Here is a 15109-nt window from a genome sequence, read left to right as displayed (position 1 = left end):
TCTATTAATGAAAAAGGGAGCACTTCAGAGGAGCCAAGAAATGGGAGATCCACACCATCTAAATCAACCAAAACTATTTTTTTGCCTGCAGATGAGCCACCAGTACCAAATCCAGTCATTAATCCAGTGGAAGAGGTTATAGGTAACTTGATTACATTAAGAGCTACTTACAATGGCTTAGATGATGACTTTCGTAGTTCAGTTCCTTTTAGAGAATATGTGTATATGATGAACACTTTGATGCCCAAGAAAGAGAATAGGAGGGAGCATGAAACAAGTGGAAGAGAGCTCAAAAATAAAATAAGCAAGTTTACAGCACCTACTTTTTATGGAACAAATAAAATTTCAGCTAAAGCATGGCTACAAAAATTACAAACTTTCTTCACACTTAACCCCATGAAAGAGAGTGATGCTGTTCAATTTGCAAGTCTACACTTGGAAGATGCAGCCTATGATTGGTGGTATCATGGAATGACTACTCAAGGTCATGATCAAGTAACTACATTTGAAGATTTCAGTCAAAGAGTGATAGATAGATTTGATCTCAAGGTTGATGAAGAGTACTTTAAAGAATTGTCAAAGTTGAAGGAAACCAAATCAGTTAATGAGTATATAGAAGAATTTCAAAAAGTGGTTGTTATGGTACTTGATATGAGTGAAAAGAGGATTTTTTTATCTTTGTCTTGATGGTTTAGAAGATTCTGTTAAGGGTTTGGTTAAGGCTTTCTCACCCTCAACCTTACAGGAAGCTATCAAAAGAAGCTTGCAACTTGAAACTTGCGTGCCTATGAAATCACTCACTAATAAAAAACCCCCAAATCTTTGGCAACATAAGGAAAATTTTTAGAAAAAGACTTTTCCAACACTACCACCAAAAGATGTGACAAATGTGGCAAACAGGGTAAACTTTAAGAAAGCCACCTCCAAAAAAAAGATATAAAATATTGGCGAATATTTCATTATTTTGAAAAAATAAAATTATTTATATTGGCGAAACTCTCAATTTTTTATTCTAAATATGATTAATTTTGGCAATTATTTTTGAATCATAATTTTTTTTCTATAAAATATTGACGAATCTCAATAATAATAGGAAGTTCATTAATCACCATGGAATATTACAAATCAAAATTGAACATTTTTTTACCTTGTGGAATGTTATGAGAATCATTACATATACTTTAAATCAATAGTGAATAATAAATATTGGTGATATATCCCTAAATTAACTAATAATTATGATAATTATTGGTCAGTTCAATTTAATTTCTCCAATAATATATTATATTTAGGTTACTCAAATCTATTCATGTAACGAATATTGTGGCAAATATTTGAGTTTAAATTTTTCAATAAAATAAATTATTGAGAGATTTTAAATATTCTAGAATTGAATTTTATAAAACTATGGCGATTTAGGTTGTATCAAATCTTAAATTATTAGCCAAAATACTAGCCAAATAATTCTAAAATTAGCCAATTTACAAATACTAGCCACTAAATTATACCCTAGTGGCAAAAAAGAAGGTAGATGAAGAGACTAGGAGTGAATTACGAAGGAAAAAGCTTTGTTTTACTTGTAGAGAACCATGGGTTCCAGGACACAGATGTTTGGGAAAAGGTCAAGTGCACTATATTGAAGTTAAATCAAAATCTGATTTAGATGAGCATGAGGAATTTCATGATACTAAGGAGGAGGTAGAAGAAGAGAAAGTAAAAGAAATCAGCAAGGATGGCACTTTAGCAGCATTATTAGGAGTCCCAAGATACCATCCCTTCTGAATTCGAGGGGTACTAGCAAGGCAAAGGTTGACCATTCTTCTTGATAGTGGGGCAACTCACAATTTTATTGATGAGGGATTTGTCATGAAAAGAGGGCTTAAAGCAGAAGATTTTGAGGGATTCAATGTTACTGTAGCTGATGGATTCACTATGCCTTGCACACGGGTGGTGAAACAACTCAAGATGACCTTAGGAGATTATGAGTTATGTGATGACTTCTATGTGGTTGGTATTGGGGAGACAGATCTTGTATTGGGTGTTCAATAGTTGCACTCTATCGGAGGCTATTACATGAACCATCAAGCTATGGAGTTTAAATTTTATTCCAATGGGAAAGAAGTCATATTGAGAGGGTTATCGAATGGAGCACCTAAGGCGGTCTCTGCAAAGAGGATGGAGAGGACTTTTCGAAGAGGACAAGTAACATGGGCAGCAGGAGTCATAATCCAACCAACAAGCTCTCCAAAGAATCAAGGTAATTTCCATTTTGAAATTCAAAATATTCTTGATAAGCATAGTATAGTTTTCAATGATTTGCCTCTAGGATTACCACCAGATAGAGGTTTTGAGCATGTTATAGAGTTAGAAAAGGGTGCCAAACTAGTTATAACAACCCCATACTGCCATCGAAGAGGTTATAAGGAAGAAATTGAAAAAACTATTAAAGAAATCTTGGACATGGGATTCATAAGGCCTAGCTCTAGTCCATTTGCATCATCTATGGTACTTGTCAAGAAAAAGGATGGTACAATGAGAATGTGTATAGACTACAGGGCTCTAAACAAGAAGACCATAAAAAATAGGTATCCCATACCACACATAGATGAACTCATTGATGAGTTACATGGTGTTGTATACTTCTCAAAAATTGACTTAAGATTGGGGTACCATCAAATCTAAATGAGGAGTGAAGATGTGGAAAAGACTGCTTTTAGATGTCACTATGAGCACTTTGAATTTCTTGTTATGCCATTCGGACTCACTAATGCACCTGCAACATTCCAATCTTGTATGAATAAGGTATTCAGTCAGCATTTTCAAAAATTTGTTTTGGTATTTTTTGATGATATCTTGATATATAGTAAAATATGGGAAGAGCATCTAAAGCACATAGACACTGTTTTGGGAATCTTGGAGCAGCAATCCTTCTATGATAAGCTATCTAAATGTGAGTTTGGTTTGATAGAGATCTTATATTTGGGACATATTATAAGTTCTAAAGGAGTACAGGTTGATCAACGAAAAATCCAGGCAATTTTGGATTGGCCTCCACCCACTAATCTAACACAGTTGAGAGGTTTCTTCGGGTTGTGTAGCTACTATAGGAGATTTGTCAGGTGATTTTCTCAGCTTGCTGCCCCCTTGACTAATTTGACAAAGAAAGGATCTTTTTTTTGGACAGAAGAGGCACAAAAAACATTTGATAAGCTTAAGGAGGTAATGAGTTCATGCCCTGTGCTTGCAATTCCAGATTTCTCTTTACCTTTTGTTGTTGAATGTGATGCTTCTGGAGAAGGTATAGGGGCTGTCCTAACTCAAAGGGGACATCCAATAGCATTTGAGAGTAGAAAATTAAATCAATCAGAGAAAGGTTACTCCGTCTATTATAAGGAAATGTTGGCAATTATGCATGCACTTCATAAGTTTAGACAATATTTGGTATGTGGGAGATTCATTGTAAAGACAAACCATAATAGCCTCAGATTCTTCTTGAACCAAATGGATTTGAATGATCATCAATAAAAGTGGGTGAGAAAATTGCAAGCTTATGATTTTGATATTGAATACATGAAAGGAAAGAATAATGTGGTTGCTGATGCTCTCTCAAGAAAGCCCACTTTGTGTTCCTTATCATCTATCTCTGCTGATTGGAAAGTCTCCATAATTTTAGAGTATGCTAAAAATTCATTTGCCACCAAGATTTTGGATAAGTTAGTGGATGATAACAGGTACAAGGTTGTTGATGAATTGATTTATTACAAGAACAGGATATTCTTAGTGCCAGGGTCAAAAACTAAGGAGAGGATATTGAGGGCCTTTCATCACACATCTTTGGCTGGTCATCAGGGATACTTCAAGACATATAGGAAAATTCAAGAGTGGTTTTCATGGAAGGGTATGAAGAAGGATGTCCTTAAACACATTAAGGAATGTATGGTATGCCAACAAAGAAAGAGTGAGAAAAATTTTCCTGTAGGGTTGTTGCAGCCAATTCCTATTCTCGAACAAAAATGGGAAAGTATTTCCATGGATTTCATCAGTGGGTTACCCAAGGTTCAAGGTAAGGATTGCATATATGTGGTGGTAGATAGACTAACTAAGTATGCACATTTCTTTCCTATCACATCTGATTTCAAGGCATCACAAGTGGCCGAATTGTTCTTCAAGGAAATTTTTAGATTACATAGTTTGCCTAGAAACATTGTTAGTGACCGGGACAGTAGATTCCTCAGCTCTTTTTGGAAGGAGCTCTTTCATTTGGTAGGAATGGAACTCACTCCCAGTACTAGCTATCAACCTCAAATAGATGGACAAACAGAGATAGTTAATAAATGGATAGAGGGATATTTGAGGAACTATGTTTCAGATCAACAACATGCTTGGGTGAAATGGTTACACCTAGGGGAGTATTGTTACAATACATCTCATCACATGTCTATTCGTATGCCTCCTTTTTGTGCTTTTTATGGTTATGATGCCCTTTCCTTTGTTGATCTAATACTTTTCGATAGCAGCGTACCCGCAGCAAGTGATTTCATCAAGCAAAGCCAAGACATAATAAGGTCCCTCAAAGATAATCTACAACATGCACAGAACCAACAAAAGATATATGCTGACAGGAAAAGGATTGAAAGATCTTTTAAGGTGGGAGATTTGGTATTTGTTAGGTTGCAGCCATATAAGCGAAGCACCTTGAAGAGGAGCGGGGCAGAGAAACTCAAGCCAAGGTTCTATGGGCCTTATAAAATTATCAAGAAGGTAGGAGAGGTAGCTTATGAATTGGAGCTCCCACCAAATAGCAAAATACATAATATTTTCCATGTATCCTACTTAAAGAAGGTTCTAGGCCAGCAAACCATGGTATCTACAGAATTACCACCTCTTGATGATGAAGGGAAATTAGTTTTGATACTAGAAGAGATTTTGGATACAAGAGAGAAAAGGTTGAGAAATAGGAGCGTCATAGAGCATTTGGTCAAATGGAAAGGATTACCACTAGAGGATGCAACTTGGGAAGGAGCACATATTCTTGAGAATTCCAACCTTCATTTCTTGAGGACAAGCAATATTTGGGAGGGGAGGACTTGTCATTTCCCCTTTTCAAATAATTAAAAAATAATAAACTTTGCTAAGGCAGGCAGGCTCCAAAAAGGTGAAGTTTCAAAAAAAGGGGCTAATCTTTGGAAACCAATGGACTAATAAATAAAAATTATTATTAAATTATATTTTATTAACCCCTCTTGGACGTGAGTTAGGGTTATGTCCTCTTTTAAGGGGGTTTGGAGGCATTTAGGGCTCATTCTAGAACTGGATTTTTGCTAATTTTCTTGTTGTTCTTCAGAGGCTGCCAAACCTGTGGAGAAGGAGACCCAAGAATGGGAGTTTGCAAGTTTCTAGGAAGGTTAAGGATGGGATTTTGAAGCCATTCTATGTGCATGCTCATACAGAGTTTTCCTTTGTGCTGAATAGTGCCGATTTGTGGGTTTTCGGGGTTGTTTTTGGTTTGAGTTTGGTGTTTTTAGTTGAGTGTTTCATATCAGTTTGGGTTGCTACTGTATTTCAGACTTTAAGAGGTTAAAATAGAGCTGAATATATTTATTGGGTCATGATTAAACTTCTGAGATAGTTTATGAGTGTTTTTGTGGTGTTTCCGGGCATTGTGTGTTAATTTCGGGAGCCCGATTGAGCATAGTTTTGCCCTACATTTGTGAGCTGTTGTGTAAAGGCTATACAAATCTAGAAATTTCATTTTGTAGGCTGTTATGCTGCTGAAATTTTTGTAAAAATTTTCATTCTCAGATTTATTAATAATTTGTGAAGTTGTGAAGTTTTTTTGGCACTAATTTGGACATACCCGATTTGGGTTTTATTGGGAAATTGGCAGATCTTTGTAATTTTGGTTGTTTGATTTTAAAGATCTAATTTGAGGCTAGAAATACCATGCAAAATAATTAAAGGGACATTTCACAAGATACACCTCCATTAGAACCATTATTTCTATTTTTACAATTAAAAAGTGGAAGCTTCATCATATGGATGATAAAACACCCTTTCTCAATTGTTTTATTAATGAAGAGGTTTATGTAGAGCAGCTTGATGGATTCATTATTCATAACAAATAATCTCATGTATGTAAACTACAAAAGGCATTGTATGGTCTTCAACAAGCACCTCAAGCTTGGTATGAGCACATTGAAGGCTATTTCTTGATTTTGGGTTTCATAAAAAATGAAGCTGATTCAAATATTTATCTTAGAAGGTATAATGATCTCATGTTAATCCTTGTTCTTTATGTTGATGATCTATTTATTATAGGAGATGATGAATAGATTGTCAAATGCAAAAATGATTTAACATCTAAATTTGAGATGAAAGATCTTGATTTAATGCACAACTTCCACAGTTTATAAATTTTGAAAAAATCTAATGAGATCATTTTTAGTCAAGGTAAATATGTTGTAGACATCCTTAAGAGGTTTGGTGATTGCAAGCCAAATATGACTCCTATGGAATCTAATTTGAAGAAACTTCAAGTAGTTTCAATTGATTTAGAATTAATTGATTGTACTCCTTAATATAGGTAGCTTATTGGTTCTCTCATGTATCTTGTCAATACAAGGCTTGATATTTTCTTTGTTGTTTATATCTTGAGTTAGTTTCTAAGTGAGCCAAGAAAAGCTCATTTCATTGTAGTTAAACATATTTTGAGATATGTCAAAAGGACCCTACAATACGGATTGAGTTTCTCTTGTTCTAATAATTTGAATTTTCATGGATTCTCAAACTTTGATTGGGCTAGTTGTATTGTGGAAAGAAAGAGTACATTAGTTTTTTGTTTTAGCATTGGTTCAAAAAATATTACTTGGTGCATCAAGAAGCAAAAATGTATAGCTCAAAGTACTATTGAAGCTGAATATGTGGTAGCCTACTCAATAGCTCAAGAAGTTGTTTGGCTTCAAAAACTTCTAAGTGGATTATTTGGAAAAGCCTCTAAATCTACTATAATTTTCTATGATAACTAGAGCTACATAAAGATTTCTATAAATCCAATTTTCTGTGACAAGTCAAAGCATATAGAAATCAAATATCATTATTTAAGGGACTTGGTACTTTGAAAGGCTATGGAACTAAAGTATATTAGCATTGATGATCAGATTGCTGATATTCTTACCAAGCCTCTTTCAAAGGTAAAATTTTGTTATTTTAGAGATAAGCTAGGTATGGTAAATCTTAAGACTTAAATGGAGCAAATTTTGATTTTGTAGATTTATTTATTACCATCTTTGCTGTGTGAACTAATAAAAGTATGACAACTCTTTCACTATGTGATAGTGAATATCACGTAGAGAGAGTCCATGATGTTACCACATTGATAAATTTTGTGATAAGATTTGGATGTCATGTTGAGAGATTCGATGACCACTCATGTTGAGAGGGTCTATGAGTAAAGGTTTAGCTATGAATCTTACAATTATTTATGTTGAACGATTCCACGATTATTAGTTATAAATAATTTTTTTTATGTTGAGCTATTCCATGATTATAAATAATTGTGTTACTATTTTAAGCATATGAATGCATGTGTATCTAGCTTTTAAACTTCATATTAGCTAAGAGGGAGTGTTAAATATTTTAGCATTATATGAAATTTTGAATACTACAATTTAAAAACTGGAAAATTTATATCAAATATGCTCTAACATATTTTTGGAGAAACTTTGTATTTAATTTTATTCTCCAGGTGTCTTATATTACATCAACATATTCTATTCCTCACTTTCATTTTAGGTCCTGAATATTCTTACCTAGAGTTATCCTCATCTATTGTTTACCTATTTCCAAGAGGAAGTTTATTAAAGGTTATCACATATATACCCAATTCATTAGTAATAGATGACAATGTGCAAGTTCATAATCCCATCACTACTTACATCAAGTTTATAATTAATCTTCAAGCATTGACATTATTGGTAGAAATATATAGATCATCTCCAATGTTACCTCAACACTCGTATCTTCCTTATTTGCAATTGATAAGTTTTATATACATACACAACATCTTATGAACTTATCTCTCTAGATACATGGCTTGCATTAGATTTTTGATCTACATCTCAACCAAGATAAAAGACTCTCAATTTTGGTGATGTATTAAGTAGATTAAGGTGTTCTGTAACAACAATCACATGTCTTCCTTAGATGTGCTCATTAGTGAATTTTTAATCCTTTTTTCATGAAGTTGTATCTCTAAAATATTATAATTATGTTTAATTCTTTAATATAAAGACTTATTTGGTGGGGTTGGGTTGTTTTCCTCATTGTAGAGAGTTTTTCCTAGGATATATTGTTGTGTATAGTTTGTGATTTCTAGTCCTATTTTTAACAAAGTGCACTTGAGTTGAAGTAGTACACAAAGAAAAACCACTTCATCTATATGAATATCATATAAATATAATAAGTTCTAAGTGTACCATTCATTTGTGTGAAATATGAATTCTCATAAATCTTTACTTATAAAGCATACTATTGGTTCCCAAAACTACAAATTGGAATCCCACAAGTCTTGCCAACTCAATGCTAGGATATCCAACCAGTTATGGCCAACTTGACAGAACTAAACAATATGGTTTGAGTTCCCTACACTTCTAGCTCTAAAAAACTAAGGTGACTGTACCTGATCCTAGAAAACAACATTAAATCCAAGATGCTTAAAGTAGATTGGTTAGAACACAAATACGAGTAAAATTTTCCCAAATGGCAAGGATTCAAGAAACCTTTAAGATTGCAAATTATGAATTAAGAATAATAGATGAATATGTTAATTTTTTTTTAAAAAGAAGTATAGATTAATGAAACAAATTAATACATCAATTCTTCAAAGAAAAGATATGATATAATTGCCAGCATATGGATTGTAAATTATAAAAAATATAAAGATTAGTGCTGAAGGGCGATAGAGTTAGTATTTTTAACTCCCTTGGTTCAGAGACAAACCAGACATAGAATCAAAAACAATAAAATATTTCTCAATATCTATGATGTTCGATTTTAAAATGATATAATTGATCATGTCCATTTATCTATCATATAAATTATTTATAAAATTAAAATAATAATTGTGAAGGACAAAACTATATAATATTTTAACTCTAAAACTTCATGCAAATAAAATAAAATAAATATTTCTTACTAATCATGCTAGAAATAAAATTGCATCAGAGACACTCCTTATAGATGATCCATCCAATACAGTTTGACTCCAAAATTGCATATGAATATATTCAAAAATTAACAACCCTTGGGCTTAGCTCAAAACTTCATTTCTTTCTCAATGAAAGAATAAAATATATCATAGAGCACATATGACTTGGGTATGTAAAAATTTGTATATGGATATGAATTGCCACCATTGTCCCCTTTGTTTGTTTTATGTCTCCTATTAATAAATGAATAGATAGTTACATGGTTGCCACCCAACCATCATACCTCTTCATGACTAAAAACTAATTACTTTGTTTTACATAACATCCTTGTTTAATCAGTTGGTGGTGATCTAATTCTTTTTATAGATGCGATTCAACACTAATCAAAAGCTATTATAGAAACCCATTTAAAATGTCTTATCAAAGATTTCATCTCTACATACTTATGCCCAATATCCATTCATGTCAAAAGATAAATCGTTTCCTCCATCTCTAAGTTTCTTCTAATTTTGAGTTGAGGATCTTTAATCTTTCTAGAGCTAACTCTATATTTTGCCTCCTATGAGAATTCCTACAACAAGAAAAAAAGATCGATGAGTATTATTTAATTGAATAAAATAAATTATTTAAATTCCTACACACAGATATTATCATTCTTTCATGATTCCATGGTGATTTCCATATACTTTTTTATTTTGAGGATTTTTATGTTCCAAGGCACCTGATTAGAAGTATCCTTATTTGACTAATAAGCAATTTCCTCTAAAATTTATCTAGATAGATTATTATGTAGATACATCTCATATTTGATATTGGATTTTTTATGCCTTTAATAATAATATCCTTTAGTGTGGTTTGAAAAAGACGTCTTCTTATATGCCTATGCATGAATCCACTCAAACTCATCCTTTGGCATCACATACGAGGATTACACTTATTGCATCACATACTCAAGTGTGACCTCTTTGTTAATTTGAGAAGTAACATACACTCCATCAATTTAGAAATATATTGTTTTCTAATTGCTTTGTTATCCCAAGCATCAATCCTATCTATGATTCCATGCATGCATGAGTTTAATCATATGATTCCCTTTTAAATCTACTCAAGCTTAATATATTGGCATTCAAACTCCCTCTAATCCCATATATAAATGCCTTAGATACCTCTAGGCTTTACAAATGGACAAATAAAGATTGTGTTGTAGAATCCACCTTTAGCTTTCAATCACATCTCCTCCCACAATGACTAGTTCTTGACATGTCTCGATACATCAAGAATGTCTTGGTATTTTTTATTGAAAACTATTATTTCATCCTTATATTAAAAACTATCAATAGGCACTAGTTCAACCTAATCCTTAAGGTTTTGGTGCATACTAATGCCTAGTGAAATGGCATTCTCAAGAATAATTGATCTGTGTGGTGGACCTTGAAATAGATTAAACAAAACTTGATGATATGTCTGCAATGGCATTGATGAAGCTATTGCAATACCATTATCTATGCTCATAGTCTATCTCTTATGTATAGTCACAATTTTTCCAGGACAGTGATATCTGCACTACATTCACAACAATTTGTCATCACCTTTGCATTCTCAGTTTATGATTATAAATCTAGAATATCTTTGTGGTGAGATTATTGTAATTTTCAGCATGACCTCTAAAGTTAATTCCAATTCCAAATATGTTCACTTTCTAAACATCAAAATCCTCTGCAATTTAATAATTCCAAACTTTGTTGCTATAAAAACTAGGACTCCAATATATATAAGTATCCCCTGGTCATAACTCTTTGAAAAATCTAAACCTACAACCTTGATACTAATTTTTCAAAGGGTAAAAGTGAATGATATATATATTTACATTGATATCTTGTTATGATCAAAATTCTTCCTTGTTCCTAAATATTATCCAGTCATAATTAGTTCATGTCCTAAATATTTTTCCTGGTTTAGTAAATTTCCTAAACAATAGTTCCAATATGCACAATACAACTAAAACTAAATAATTGTAAGTATGACACACTTGAAGATGAGGATTACGCTTAGTGAATATGAAGATTTTCCCCTTGGCATGGTATTTGGGACTCTAAATTTTACAAAAATTTAGAGTTGCATCACATACATCAATGAGATTGCATCTACATAGTTGAATTATGATGAAATACCAGGAAAAACTGAAATGAAAAATATAATGTTGAAGGGAAATCAAAAAAATATATCATATAATCTAAAATACTATCTGTAGTTGTCACCTATGTGAATGGACATAATCTAATCTTTTAAACATGGCTAAATTATTTTCCAGTTTGGGGGAATACAATCACTCTTTTCAAACATACACAACACACTACAAGGACTCAAATTGTCTTTATCCAAAAAGTATAAGGCCATGTCTCTCAATATGTTATGTTGGGGAATTGATAGTTCATATGAGCAATCATGGGTGATCCCCAGGCCATTGATATCAGATTTTACCAAAATGTGTTTGTAAGCAATATTATAAACTGTGTGGTTTATAGTAAAATTATACTTACCATTTGAAGCTAGTTAAACTTATTCATAGATAAAACCTTAGAAATATAGCACCCTATCCTAAATATATATTTTCAATTATTCAAATTTTATTAGCTCTCTCTTCTAACAAATGGCATAAGAAAACACTATTCTACCCTCCTTTCAAAGTATTCTATGAGCTCTGAATTTCACATCTCATTTGTCTATTCATTAAATTTTATATGTAAAATAAGTTTATTACATATAATTTGTCAAGCCACAATCCTTTATTTGAGTTGTGAAGAACCTTCAAGTATGTATTGACTACCTCACTTTAGCCAAATTTATGACCAAATTTATTTCAAGATAAATTTTTGTGAGAACTATTTAATTTGTAGCTAGAAAGAAATGTGCAATTTGAGCTCTTTTCCACATTAAAATGGTATCCACTCTAGCATATTTGTACTTACACATGCATTTTAGGTTGCCTTGGATTGGGCCATATTTTTTAGCCCAACTTGTTGTTACCATCAACTTTTTGTAATGTATCATGCAATCTATAGTAGGTGCATGAAACTAAGCCCAAATAAAGTTCAATCTAAGCCAAACAAAGACCAAATTAGAACATACTAAAATATGAAGAAGACAAGACCCTCCCATAAATGAGCCTCTATCTCAAAAGACCCTATATCCATAATAATAGGTAAAACCCTCAAAATTAAATGCTAGCAAAAAATGGGGAGATTATACTATATTATTTTGCTTGAAATTTTGTACAATTATAACTGGTTTTGTAATCAAGTAATATGATTTTTTTCTATATTCCCTTGACTCGATGTCATTCTTAAATAATCCTCTTCTGATGCATTTTATCATTGGTTGTATTAGTTAGCTCTTTACATCATTCATTAGAACCATAACTTGTTCAATACCCATTGAATTGGCAATCCTTTTCCCCATTAATCCATAATTGCTAAAGCACCTCTTGAGCCTAAGAAAAACCATTGCAACTTCTTTTTTATAAACCACATTAGCTTAAGGTGATCTACCAACCTTGTTTTTGAACAAATGGCTTAAACATCACATACTATGGCTTGATTTTTAGGCTAAAAGTGTTAAAAATTCAAAGTTGACTTTATTTTCCAAGCTTAATTTCTTGCTTAGTTATGATGTTTAAGGGTGGCCATTTTTTACTGCACCTTGGTATTTAGGTAAAGCTAGTCTCATAGCATTGCTGGAATACAAATAGCTAATATACTTCTCATGAAGAGCAGGGTTCTTTACTTGTTTTTGCACCACAAGACTCACAACTATTTTTTGAATTTGCCAATGAGAATCTTCTAAAAATCTAGAGTAACTTCTTCCACTTAGCTAACCATGGCTATGAAAATTTTGACTCCATGTTAGTTTTATGAACATTATCATATCAAATGTAATAGGTGCATTATTGATTGGATTCAAGACTGCAATGATGGATCAAATGTTTCAATAAAAGAAAATAGATGTGTTTCATACTCTTTATCAACATTCTTACTCCTTAGAATCTTCCTTATAGCCTTACATGGAAACTAAATTTTGGTTCACTGCTCCCTAATCACCTACTAGATGATCCTAATGACCTCAACAATGTATTGGCATCATCAGCAAAGGGCTAAGATGCACAAGTACCCTCTTTAATCCTTGAATGTGCTTGTAAAAATATTGTAGTCCTATTAAAAATTAGTTTACTTATGTAATAAAACATAGTTTATTGGTTGAGTGATCTAAATTATACTTGTGTTTTTTTTTATACATGCAAACTTCATTTTTTCCTCTATTATTCAGTTATCAATTTTTTGTTGAGACTTTACTTATTATCAAATGCGAGTCAACATTTTACTCACTACATGCTATGGATGTAAATCTATTTCCCTATACCCCAATGATGGATCCCTTATACTTTCAAATTCTCATTCGAATAAAATACATATTGAGGATGCAAGGCTAGGTCAGAAATACCCCAAGAACATCCTTTTTCCTTGTTTCTTTCAAAGAATGGTAAAGCTACAGCCTAATGATTTTTTAAATATTTTATAGTAAAGAAAACATAGAAGGAAAGTACAAATATTTGATCTAGAATTGATTTTATTCTCTTTCAAGTTAGAGTAATTTTGGTGAAAAATGAAGAGTATGCTTATGTCTCCACTTAATTCTTAGCTAGCCATGTGTATTGGTTGCTTGCTATCTACATATTTTTGAAATTTGAGAATATGCATTAATAAATGGGTTCAAATTAGATAAAAGGTGTTTAACCATTAGAATGTAGTATTTATTTTTAGTCCTTTTGAAATACCAAGTGCCCTCAAGAGAAAAGAGATCTAAAATTGGAATATAAAACTCATACTACTGCAAAATCTGATGAGTATTTGTATGTCAAGAGTGGATCTTATGGTAATGGACATGAAATCTTTTGCACTTCTATTTATTATTACTATGGAAAAAGACACCAATCACCAAATACACACAAGACAATAGAAACTAAATATTGCAAATGGAAGGGACTCTAATTGCATGTAGCTCTCGCTTAAGTATATTTTATGAATGTTAAATAGAAAATATAAGTATTCAACTTGAACTAATAATAGCATCTCTCTCTTTATCTTTTGATTATATACACATACTTGAAATATTATTATAATTTCGTTGACAACACTTTTTTTAATTTTAGTTGTTTAATCTATTTGTAAAACAAGGAAGACCTATAAAGATTACATTCTTTAGATGCACGAATATTTTATGACTCATTAATAAAAATCTTCATATGAATTTTTGTAGGATAAAGATTAAAGAATAATACATGATTTAAGATAGAAATTTAAGGCCATAAAAAGCCTTCTCAAGGTATTCGGTATTTACTATTCTCCATATTAACAGTGATTGCATAGAAAAGATGCTTAAACATACCAAAGAAAAGTTGCTTAAAATTTGTAAGAAAAAGAACAATAGGTGAATAAGATTGAAATCAAAGGCCATTAAATGTCATCTTAGGGAATGCTTTAGATTAATATTTTTTACATAGAAAAGCTTCTTTAGCCACACTTAACAAAATATTGTATCCTTGGCAAGACAAAAAATCAATACAAATAAAGTAAAGTTATGCTATATAAACCACAATTCCATAATGATCATGTTTAGATCTCCCCAAATTGCCAAGTTTAAACAACAACTCATAAGAATCCAATTATAGCAATGAGTGTATGAGTACATAGAGCTATCCAAACCTAGAAAGGAAGTGAAAGCATTTAACGTGATCTCTTTCCATAGCCAAGACCATATAATTAATGTTAATGAGCCCAATAAGGCTCCCACTAATACTTGATCATAAGAATGCAAGCCCTCTAATAATTGAAACCATGCATTCAATG

The sequence above is a fragment of the Cupressus sempervirens genome, chromosome 10 (assembly GCF_028749045.1).
Source record: "Cupressus sempervirens isolate cs-2001-9-10 chromosome 10, ASM2874904v1, whole genome shotgun sequence".
NCBI classification, from domain to species: Eukaryota; Viridiplantae; Streptophyta; class Pinopsida; order Cupressales; family Cupressaceae; genus Cupressus; species Cupressus sempervirens.
This window is presented reverse-complemented; position numbering follows the sequence as displayed.